Source organism: Populus euphratica, unplaced genomic scaffold (assembly GCF_000495115.2).
Source record: "Populus euphratica unplaced genomic scaffold, PopEup_1.0 scaffold1169.1, whole genome shotgun sequence".
NCBI classification, from domain to species: domain Eukaryota; kingdom Viridiplantae; phylum Streptophyta; class Magnoliopsida; order Malpighiales; family Salicaceae; genus Populus; species Populus euphratica.
In genome coordinates this window covers 52,868-65,698 of record NW_011501026.1, presented here as the reverse complement: position 1 = coordinate 65,698, position 12,831 = coordinate 52,868, and the positions used below count along the sequence as shown (strand labels likewise).

Here is a 12,831-nt window from a genome sequence, read left to right as displayed (position 1 = left end):
GAAATCACGGATGAAACAAGCACCGAAAATGTTGATGCGAATCTTTTGTCAACAGTGACAACAGATTCGACACCTGACATCACATCAATCGATGATTACTTTCCTAACAAATCCTTACTTTCTCTTAGTTCAATGCCTTGGTATGATAAAAATATTAATTTTCTTGCTGTAGGAGATTTGCTAGCTGATTGGAGTACCCAAGACAAAGAAAAGTTTTTGAACGAAGTGAAGAGCTTTTATTGTGATGACCCTAACTTATTCAAATATTGTCCTGATCAAATATTTCAAAGATTCATTCCCGACAATGAGGTAAGTAGTGTCATTAAACTTTGTCATTCTGAAGCATGTGGAAGTTATTTCTCGTCAAAAAAGACAGCTACAAAAATCTTTCAAAATGGATTTTATTGGCCCACCATGTTCAAAGACACACATGCATTCTGCAAAACTTGTGAAAATTGTCAAAAAATTGACACTAGTCAAAAAGTTTTGTTTTATGATTCTCAACTCTATGCATTCCCTAAAGAGCTAAGATTAAGATGGAGCAATCCTTATGGGGCCTGTGATATTGAGAATTCAATGAATGACAATGATTTTAAGGAAAATGGACATCGTTTGAAAGCTTACTTTGATAATTTTCCTAGCGAAAATGAATCAGCTGGTTTGAATGATCTTGTAGATAAAGGTTGATTATTTTGTTTTTCTCACATTTTTTTTTGTGTTTCTTTTTGAGTGATTTTTGCTAGTTTCTTTCACCCCGGTCAAATGGCGGATAACGGTACTCCGTGACTTAAGTCGGTTCTTTCAGTTTCCCACAATTACTGATATCTGTGTATATATCTGTGCAATTCTTTGAATCTCTCTTCCAATTCTCATTTGAAAATGGACACTAATCTTGAAAAATTGAAAAAGAATTTTCCCGCTCTGCCTCAGAATGCGATTACAAAAATTTACCGTGCTAGATGTGCAAGATTGAGATTATTAATGAATCATGGAATTCCTGAAGATATTCGCTGGTTGATTGAAGCAAAGGTCCGATTATCAGGTGAGTCCTCTAATTTCTTTATTTCACACATGCCTGGAACAGGTAAAAGCACTTTTGCAAAGAAACGTCGTGCAAAACGACTAGAAGTCTGTCATCGATGTGCTAGATGGACTTGTAATACACAATGTCGTTCTTTAGGAATGGTATCTATAAACCGTGAAGATAAAATACAATTCATTAAGGATGGCCTAAGTAAGGAGTCTTTAGACAATCTTCTATTGACTCTAGAGACGCATCCTAGTGGAGATGTGCATCATGCAATTCATGATTTATGGCCACTATTTCATAAAGAACATGATCGACTTAGTCTTGGGAATCTGACTAAAAAAGACCCTGTTTGCCAGTTTTTAAGAAAACTGGATGGGAAGCCTATCCCCGACCCATAGAGGGCGTTTAAACCGTTCTTGGACGTAAAACCAAGGGAAGATGTGAGCCACAATCACAACTACCTGTACATACACATGTTTTTTTTTCAAAAGTAAATAAATAAATAAATAAAGAGAAAGAGAGAGAGTGTGAGACTCCAGCTGGCCTACATATAGATGTTATGATTGCCTTTCTACTCTCTCATCTATAAAACCCTCTTTTCCTTCCTTTCATTTCTACTCAACCCATACATTCAACAAATACAGAAGTGTGTAGAAATGGCAAGTTCCTCAAGTCATCAAATAAGAAATATTTGTGTTTTCGGTGGATCTAGTCTTGGGAAAGAAAAGGAGTTTTTAGAATCAGCAAATCATCTTGGTCAGGTGCTAGCTGAGAGAAAGATTCATTTAGTGTATGGGGGAGGCAGTCTTGGGTTAATGGGAGGTGTGTCAATAGCTGCATTTTTAGGAGGTAGTCAAGTTTTGGGGGTCGTCCCTGAAGCTTTGGCACAAGGGGACATCATTGGAAAAACAATTGGAGAGGAACTTCAGGTCTCCACAATGTCAGCTCGAATGAATGCAATGTTTAACCATGCTGATGCTTTCATTGCTTTACCAGGTGGTCTAGGCACATTGGAAGAGATCTTTCATATTTCCTCTTCGGCTCAACTACACATTCACCATAAACCCATAGGTTTGTTAAATGTTAATGGTTATTATGATAAGTTGTTGTCTTTTCTTGATCATGCTGTGGAACAGGAATTTTTAACATCTTCTGCACGACAAATCATAATCTCTGCTACTACTGCTGAACAATTGATTGACCAACTACAATCTTTCATTCCTGTGATTGATCCTTCCTTGAGTCGTATAAATTGGTCATCTAAGGAAAGCCGTAAAAAGTTTAGATTGGATTTGAGCCTTCATTTGTGAATTTTTGTGTCTTTTGGTTTTATTATTATGTTTTGTTATTTCTTATTTTTGTTTCAGTGTGTTTCAGGTTTTGTCAGTGTTCGTTATTTCAGGTGATATCTTTTATACTCTATCTTTCTACCTTAGAACATTGAGGACAATGTCTCGTTTTAGTTGGGGGGAGAGGGTAGTAGTTGATAAAAAACAAAAAACAAAAATTGTTTTTCATTTCATAAAGCATGTGCATAATTGTTGTTACTAGGATGGCAGAGTAAAGGAGTTCTTTTGTTAAAGTGACTCTTGAGACGCATCTTAGTAACCATTCTTAACAAGGTCTATTATAATACTTCCTGAAATATTCAGGTTTACAAACTCTCGTATTGTTACCACTTAATTCTGCTCATATACTTATTTAACATGTATTGTTAAACCTTAATTTACACACACACACTTTAACATATGATTGTGGGTTGCATATTGGATTATTACATTATTTATGTTCGTTTGTTAAAGGTAACAACTAAGGGAAAGGGATTGTATATAATTAAGAAGAAAAAAAACATGAAAAAAAAAGAAAAAAAAAGAAAAAAAAATGATGATAATAAAAATATAGATAAGTTTGGTTTCGTAGCCTCCCTAACCTAAGCAATTAAGCCTGAAGGGGTGTTTTAACACTTAATACCCTAAAGTCAACTGACTTGGGAGCTATTGGCCCAACGCTTGTTACATGGGTTGAGGAGAAAAGCTTAAGGGAATCAAACATTGCACTATCTACATATCAGTATCTCCGACCCGAGTTACTAAGCTCGTAGGGGTGTCTTAACACCTAATGCCCTAAGACCAACTGGTCTGGGAGTCATTAGCTGAAAGCACGTTACATGGGTTAAAGATGCATGATGTTTTTAAAGTATATGTATATAGAGTTAAGAAAAAAAAAAGACAAAAATAGTAATCCCAACCCAAGGAAGTTAACCTTAAACATTAGAACAAAAATTTTGTTTTCTTCCAAGAAAAGCCCCATAATTATGTGTTGATACATTGAGCACAAAAGAAAGGTTTATTAATATCTTGTTAAGTGGTGTTGAGCAGATATATAAATTTAATGAGAGTTTGTTTATCTGGATAGACTAATGGAAGTTAAATGATGAATACCTTGCTTTGTGAAATTTGCAAATTGTTGTAACGCTTTGATTACTAGGGACTAGTAATAAGCTGGTTGAGGGGTGTGATTAGTACTTAAAAGTGCATTTTTATCATGGTTTTATATCATCATTTTGCACTTGAAGTATCAATAACTCCTTAACTAAAATATGTTTTATAATAATGTATCTAATAATATAAGATACCTATAATTTGTGGTAAATGTCTATTTTTAATGCAGGCCTATCACATAAATGAAAGGATTGATTGATGACTTGAAGAACTTAAATTGCAAGGATAAAGAGATGGCCAAACTTAGAAAAGAGATGTCGGTGCAATCCAAACCGGAACACTGTTCGGTAAATGGGTCATATCTGGAGCTATATATCTCAGATTTAGGTCCAATTTATATGGATGGAAAGGTAAGACATAGGCCTACACATATCTGGAGCTACAGATCTCAGATTTAGGTCCAATTTATATGGATGGAAAGGTAAGAGATAGGGCTACAACTTTCATATGGAGCCCAAGATCTAAAAAGGCCATTATCAAGTCCAAATTGTAGCAACAACAAAGAAGCCCGAACCTGTCTTCCAGCCCGAGCACTGTTCGGTATTTGGGCCATATCTAGAGTTCTAGAAATCCAAATGAGCTGAATTGTTTACACAAGAAAGCAGAGACAATTGCCTACAACTTTCATGTTTGCAACTGGCTCCAATTTTGACATTATCAATGACGTTTCGGGTAGAGAAGAGAAGATAAGGATTGTCACCAAGTCAAAAGTTGGCCACCCACTTATCAATTAGTCATCAAATCAATACTTATTCGGGTGGCCAAAATTGGCCTCCTTTTATATGCCAAAATTGGATGTTAACAACAAATCAAGTTTCTTTCATAGCTCAGGTGTCGGTTATACCATACATTATGGGCTATGAAAGTGCCAAGCATTTGTTGTACCAAGTGTTATACAACATAAATCAAGATTAGTCATTTAACAAGCAAAGTATTAAAGAGTGAACAAGATAACAAATATAAAACATGTTAGTATCAAACATTAAAGTCCATATTAAGTTTACATTATACTTATTCTCACACCATTAGTGTAACCTTTTCACCTTGACATAACTAACTTAGCTAGACATAATGAAAGAAAGCAAAATAGATAAACAAAATAAGAACATAAAAGTTAACTAAGTAAAGGAAAGGAAATGAAAGGCATAAACTTAATATTAATGAAAGCAAAGCATAAACATGACAAAAAATACAAAGAGAGAAAGGAAGAGCATGATCTTGATCTGAACACCAAGATGCCTAAATACATGGCAAATGCCTCCTTTTATAGGCCAAAATTGGGAACTATTGATTTGATGACTAATTGATAAGTGGGTGGTCAACTTTTGACTTGGTGACAATCCTTATCTTCTCTTGTCTGCCCAAAACGTCATTGATAACGTCAAAACTGGAGCCAGTTGCAAACATGAAAGTTGTAGGCAATTGTCTCAGCTTTCTTGTGTAAAACATTCAGCTCATTTGGACTTCTAGAACTCCAGATATGGCCAAAATACCGAACAGTGCTCGGGCTGGAAGACAGATTCGGGCTTCTTTGTTGCTGCTACAATTTGGACTTGATAATGGCCTTTTTAGATCTTAGGCTCCATATGAAAGTTGTAGGCCTATGTCTTACCTTTCCATCCATATAAATTGGACCTAAATCTGAGATCTGTAGCTCCAGATATGACCTAATTACCGAACAGTGTTCCGGTTTGGATTGCACCGACATCTCTTCTCTAAGTTTGACCATCTCTTTATCCATGCAATTTAAGTTCTTCAAGTCATCAATCAATCCTTTCATTTATGTGATAGGCCTGCATTAAAAATAGACATTTACCACAAATTAAAGGTATCTTATATTATTAGATATATTATTATAAAACATGCTTTGGTTAAGGAGTTATTGATACTTCAAGTGCAAAATGATGATATAAAACCATGATAAAAATGCACTTTTAAGTACTAATCAGTCACCGAGTTATTTATTACTTTGACACTCCTGCACTTGGGAAAAGACATCAATCTTTTAGTCGTGTCACGTAGCCTATAATGAAAAAAAATATATTAACAACAACTGAATTTAACTATATATTTCATTTAAATTAATCTTATTATCCATTTCGCTTGTGCAGCAAATGGAACGGAGCCGCCAGTGTGCGTTGTCACCCGACTATGAATTGGCCGATTCTAGTTGCCAGCACCGGACCGTGAGCGTCGTTTAAACCGCTTAGATGTCACGTGCTCAATATAGTACGGCCATATATCTTTTGGGATGTATATCGGTTTGAAATCCCTCCAAACTGCAACATCGTTCTAGCCTTGGAAACCCCTATCCCTCGCAGCTTTTTTTGCCTTTTTTTATGCTTCATACCAAAAATCACGCAACCAAAAATTACATTTTGAAACATAAATTTTTGTCTAAAAAAAATCTTGTATTGTTTTTTATCTTACCTAATTGCCGCGCGATTTTCCCACACCCTCCTCATAACAGTGTTATGCTCACTATCCCAACAGAATTTGTACTGTGTATAAATGAACAAGTTTAAATAAAAATAATAATGTATTTACAATTAAATTAATAAGCTGAAAATTAGAAATTAATACCAACCTCAAACCTATTAAACCATGCATTGATTTGAGGCATCCATTCAGGATGCTTTGATATCTGACTCCATTAAAATAATAGAATCTCCATCGATGATATAAACGCCGATGATATTACTCGGGCGACTTCAATGTTTGTGAACCTGAAAATAAATGAAATAAATTCAATAGTGATTATTTCATAAATTATGTTGTAATTTAAAAAAAAACTAAAACCTTAACAAACTTACATTGAAAGGTCATCCTTCCACTGTGCCTCGTATTGGCAGGTAAATTGATTCCGCTATGAAGGCACGCTGCCTCTGTGCTGTGAAGTAGCGCTGGAAGAGGCAGCATCGGTTGACGGTGCAAGAGGTGTAGGTGCCTCTTCTTGAGAGGCACCTAAGGAAATATCATCATCGCTGCTAGACGAACTAGCTGCAACCATACGTGAGTGACCAGCTCTGGTTTTCGTTCTACGCATCTACACAATTTTATACAAATAATTATATAATTAAATTCAAATGTTAAAAAAAATTCGACAACACCTCCTCTATACTGAATACTACCCAAATCCACAAATCTACACATATTAACAATAGCCACAACCAATTTACCCAATCTATACTAATTATTCCAACATATTCAATTCATAATCCTAAGGTAAATTCAACATTAAAAATTACAATTCAACAAATTATTCAATAATTATGCCAATACAAAAAAACAATAAATAAAAAAAAAACTCTAGAATAACAATCAAAATAAATGGAAAAAATTAAACCCAAATCATGCAATAATAAAGTAAAATTAATAATTATTCCAACATATTCAATTACTAATCCTAAGATAAATTCAACATTAAGAATTACAATTCAACAAATTATTCAATAATCATGCGAATACAACAAAACAATAAATTAAAAAAATCCATTAAAGTTAATTCTATGGTAAATTCAATATTAATAATAAATATTCAACAAATTAACTAATAATAATTATGCCAAAACAACAATAAAAAATATTCAAAAAATTCAAAAAACATTATAGACTTTAGCAATGAATTATGCAAAAAAAAAAAAAAACTATAGACTTTATCTACATTACGAAAAATACACCAAAACAAAAAACATAACAAAAAAATAGAAAAAAAAACCATTAAAGTAAAATGAAAAAGAAGAAATACTAACCTTTTAAATTGATGGAGATTCACGACAAAAAATGCTTGAGATTGTCGGTGAAGAACAGAGAGCAGCATAGAGAAGAAAAGAATGGTGAAAAACTGAGGAGAAGAGAAAATGAACTGAAGAGGCGGTCGGGGGGCACTTATATGCCAGTTTTACCGACGTATTCACCAACGAATACAAAATTAATTATTATTTTAATTTATTTTGTCGGTGAGGTGTTAAAAATTTGTCGATAAATTTTGAATTTCACACCAAATTTTTTAATGTCCCTCCATATTTTTCATGCTCTGTTGGTAAGTCCGTCGGCAATATGACGCGATCAGAGATGCATTTAATGCACAACGCTTTGAAATGCACGCGGTCTGTCGGTAAGTTTGTCAATAAAATTGATCCATTGCCAACGTGCTGACAGATATAAATCCATCGGTGTTGTCGTCAGTGATGTGGTGGCATTTCAAGTAATTACTTTTGAACTCTCTGTCAGATGCCGACGGACTTAAGGTCGTCGGTGATGTGGTGGCATTTCAAGTAATTATTTTCGAACTCTCTATGAAATGCCAACGAACTTAATGCCGTCGGTGTTGCCATTGGTGATGTGGTTGCATTTCAAGTAAGTATTTTTGAACTTTCTATGAAATGCCGACAAACTTAATGTCGTCGATGATGTGGTGGCATTTCAAGTAATTATTTCATGTTACAAAATATATCATCCATGATCAATAACTATTTCAAGTAACTATTCCGTAATTGTGGCATTTCAACTAATTATTTCAAGTAATAAATATTTTATGTTTCAAAATATATCATCTATAATCTGAATTACATGAAAAAAAGGGTTTTACATAGGGCTTCATTTTGGTAGTTAGTCATAATTTTCTTCTTCATCGTCATCAATTGAATTGTCATCACTTTCATCACAATCTTCAATATGAATATCATCTTCTTCATCCATATTTGCTTGTCCACTAGAGCTCAAAAAAAAATTCAACTCCTCTGCGTCAACATCAACAAGACTATCATCAAAAACATGAAAATTTGAATTTTCTTCAATTCAATCGAAGGAGCAACTCGATATGGTTCAACCACCTCACTAACTTGAAAGACTTCATCTCGCACACTTGTGTCTTCGTTCTTATCCTGAACAACCTCGACACGACCCCGGGGTTTCATTTTTAAAACGGACAACCAATCCACTCTTGATCGATCCTTTCTAAATGAAGGGGTGTATGTGTAATAAACTTGTTGACATTGCTTTGCGAGAATAAAGACATCGTTTATGTTGCGGAGTCTAGCTTTTAAGTTGATTTCGACCAGACCATAGTGCGGATCAACTCTGATTCCTCTGTCAGTCGTGTCATACCAATAGCATTTGAATAAAAACATTCTATTCTGCTCGTTATGATATTGTAGTTCGACTACCTCTTCTAATCTATCATAGTAGTCAACTTTTAACTCACTACTAGTGGATCCCTTAACACAAACACCGTTGCTGTATGTCTTTCTTCCTTACTCGTATTCTTTAGTATGGAAAACATATCCATTGACAAAATACCTATTGTAGCACTTACATTTTCTTTCAGGCCCCAGGCTTAGTGAAGACAATGACTTAGGTGCACTCCTTCCCATTTGATAAACCTTGTTTGTAATGTACATCAATAAACAGTAAATGAATGAGAATCTCATAATGACGTGCATAAGTACAACAATTTTGCAAGTTAGAATGAGTTTGTGATAGTGCTTACATGTGTTCTGAACCACGTGGCAAACTGCTCATCCTGTAATTGAAAGATCTGCGATTCGGTCAGCTGTGAGTTATTGGAGAGCAAATATTGTCGATGTTGCCTGCAAGTGATAATGAGTGTATGATATTACAATATATAATTAACAGTATATTACTAACAATGATTAATTAATATAAACTTACTGAATAAAAGGTCTTAGCTCATCACAGTTAAATAGAACGTAATTGTGTGCTTGTTTGAACTCTATTTCCGATAAATATCTTCCTCTTACGACATTTTTAGATATGAGTCGTCCAGTATTGGAGAATATTGACAAGTTCCCATTGGAAGGCACTTCACCACCATCATCATGCCGAGGAACACGATTGATTCTCATTCTCAGATGAGGTTCGAAATAGTACGAGATAAATGTTGAGATCTCCTCAACAATATAGACCTTACATATCGAATCCTCAACATGTGCCTTGTTCTTAACCTTTTTCTTGAGATTAAACAAGTACCTGCATTGAAATATTAATCAAGTATTTTCAATTAAGAAAAACATATAAAATACTTTTATATATGAATTACATTGCAATTGTAATATCTAACCATTCGAATGGGTACATCCATCTATATTGGATCGGCCCTCCAGCTTTTGCCTCGAACGGTAGATGTATAGGGAGATGCTCCATTGAGTCAAAAAATAATGGAGGGAATATCATCTCAAGTTTGCATAGTATTTCGACGATATTCATTTGAAGCCTCTCAATGTGATCAACATTCAACTTGCTGGAGCATATATCTCTGAAGAAATAACTAGTCTCCATGAGTGCATCCCATATTCCATTTGGCAACAAATCACAAAAAGCTAATAGGTTGAGTGTTTGCATAAACACATGGCAGTCATGACTCTTCATTCCATACAATCTGCAGTCCTCTACATTAACCAGCCGTGATATGTTCGATGCATGTCCACCCGGAAAACGCAGACTCTTAAGCCATTTGTAGACTAGTAGTTGTGTGTTTTTCTCTAACACGAAGCTTGTTCTTGGTTTTGCGACTCGTGACTCATCATAAACCAACTCTATATTTTTACAGTTACAGTATAAAGCTATATCCAATCTAGCCTTGATGTTGTCCTTTGTCTTCCCCTTCACATCTCTGACAGTGTTGAAAATGTTCTCAAACACGTTCTTTTCGATGTGCAAGACGTCAAGGTTATGGCGGAGCAGATTGGTCTTCCAATAAGAAAGCTCCCAAAATATACTTCGCTTTACCCAATTATGAGTCAAACCAAAACCAAGAAACTTTTGCTTACTTGATTGAAGGCCAAACACAATGTCACTGTACTCTGAGACAACATCATGCAATTCTTCACCAGAAAGACGCGGGGATGCAACATCTTTTTTAACTCTGCCAACAAAGAAAATTGTTTTTCTATTTTACGCTTTGATTACTAGGGACTAGTAATAAGCTGGTTGGGGGGTGTGATTAGTACTTAAAAGTGCATTTTTATCATGGTTTTATATCATCATTTTGCACTTGAAGTATCAATAACTCCTTAACTAAAATATATTTTATAATAATGTATCTAATAATATAAGATACCTATAATTTGTGGTAAATGTCTATTTTTAATGCAGGTCTATCACATAAATGAAAGGATTGATTGATGACTTGAAGAACTTAAATTGCATGGATAAAGAGATGGTCAAACTTAGAGAAGAGATGTCGGTGCAAACCAAACCGGAACACTGTTTGGTAATTGGTGTATATCTGGAGCTGCAGATCTCAGATTTAGGTCCAATTTATATGGATGGAAAGGTAAGACATAGGCCTACAACTTTCATATGGAGTCCAAGATCTAAAAAGGCCATTATCAAGTCCAAATTGTAGCAACAACAATGAAGCCCGAATCTGTCTTCCAGCCCGAGCACTGTTCGGTATTTTGGCCATATCTGGAGTTCTAGAAGTCCAAATGAGCTGAATTGTTTACACAAGATAGCTGAGACAATTGCCTACAACTTGCATGTTTGCACCTGGCTCCAGTTTTGACGTTATCAATGACGTTTTGGGCATACAAGAGAAGATAAGGATTGTCACCAAGTCAAAAGTTGGCCACCCACTTATCAATTAGTCATCAAATCAATAGTTCCCAATTTTGGCCTATAAAAGGAGGCATTTGCCATGCATTTAGGCATCTCGGTTTCCAGATCAAGATCATGCTCTTCCTTTCTCTCTTTGTATTTTTTGTAATGTTTATGCTTTGCTTTCATTAATATTAAGTTTATGCCTTTCATTTCCTTTCCTTTACTTAGTTAACTTTTATGTTCTTATTTTGTTTATCTATTTTGCTTTCTTTCATTATGTCTAGCTAAGTTAGTTATGTCAAGGTGAAAAGGTTACACTAATGGTGTAAGAATAAGTATAATGTAAACTTAATATGGACTTTAATGTTTGCTACTAACATGTTTTATATTTGTTATATTGTTCAATCTTTAATCCTTTGCTTGTTAAATGACTAATCTTGATTTATGTTGTATAACACTTGGTACAACAAATGCTTGGCACTTTCATAGCCCATAATGTATGGTATAACCGACACCTGAGCTATGAAAGGAACTTGATTTATTGTTAACATAAGTTATAATCATGAATGCTTGACGAGATTTACAAGTATTAGCATTAATTGAATAAGATGACTAATGTAATCATGTTAACAATATATAATCTGATTGGAACCTCCTTTGTGTGTGGTTTCCATTTCAATAATAAGAGTTTATACTATACTTGTTTGATATACCATTAGTGGAACCTCTAACCTTGACATTTGTTATTATTATTGTTTAATCCTTACATTAATTTTCCATCTCCAAGTTCTCATCATCTTCTTCTTCTTCTCTTTCTTTACTACTACTACTACTATTATTATTACTATTATTATTATTATTATTAGTATTACTAGTATTACTATTATTATTATTATTATTATTGTTATTATTGTTATTATTGTTATTGTTGTTGTTGTTGTTGTTATTATTGTTGTACTATTGTCATTTATAATTTGTACAATTAACCTCCCTGTGGTTCGACCCCGGTCTTGCCGGGTTATTTATTACTTCGACACTCCTGCACTTGGGAGAAGACATCAATCTTTTAGTCGTGTCAGAAATCTTTTCTGTTCTTTTTGTACCTGTGATTAAATGGCAAGAAGCAACGGTGACAGTTAAAAAAAGAAGCTTTGCCTCCATTTGCTAGCGTGAATGCCTTGTTGTTTTCCATGTAGTATGGACATGCGAGTTTCCCATGCGTGCTCCAACCAGAAAGCATTCCATAAGCTGGAAAATTATTGATAGTCCACATCAAAGCCGCCCTCATAAGGAAATTTTGTTTTCTCGATATATCATAAGTTAGAGCTCCAGAGGACCATAACTGCGCCAACTCATCAATCAACGGTTGAAGACAAACATCTATATTCCATCTCGGGCTGCTTGGACCGAGTATGACAGTAGATAAAAACATGAACTCCGGCCTCATACACATTCTTGGTGGCAAGTTATAAACTGTGAGTATGACCGGCCAACGAGAATAAGGAGCAACAAATGACCCAAATGGGTTGAATCTGTCTGTACACAACCCAAGACGCACATTCCTTGATTTGGCTGAAAAGTGAGGATGAATACTGTTAAAGCATTTCCACGCTTCGCCGTCAAAAGGATGAACCATCACTCCATCAACTGCATGGTGTGCTTGGTGCCATGTCATGTGCTCAGCAGTCCTTGGTGACATGAATAACCTCTGCAGTCTAGGTGTGATCGGGAAGTATC

General features: G+C 34.8%; 1 long non-coding RNA gene across 1 annotated transcript in view; it reads left to right on the top strand.

Moving 5' to 3' along the window:
• The first annotated feature begins 10,762 nt into the window (after positions 1-10,762).
• LOC105117075 (uncharacterized) overlaps positions 10,763-12,831 on the top strand; it is a 15,890-nt gene continuing 13,821 nt past the window's right edge. The window contains exon 1 of the long non-coding RNA XR_840670.1: positions 10,763-10,774. This is a non-coding gene — a long non-coding RNA (uncharacterized LOC105117075). The remainder of the gene's footprint in view (positions 10,775-12,831) is intronic.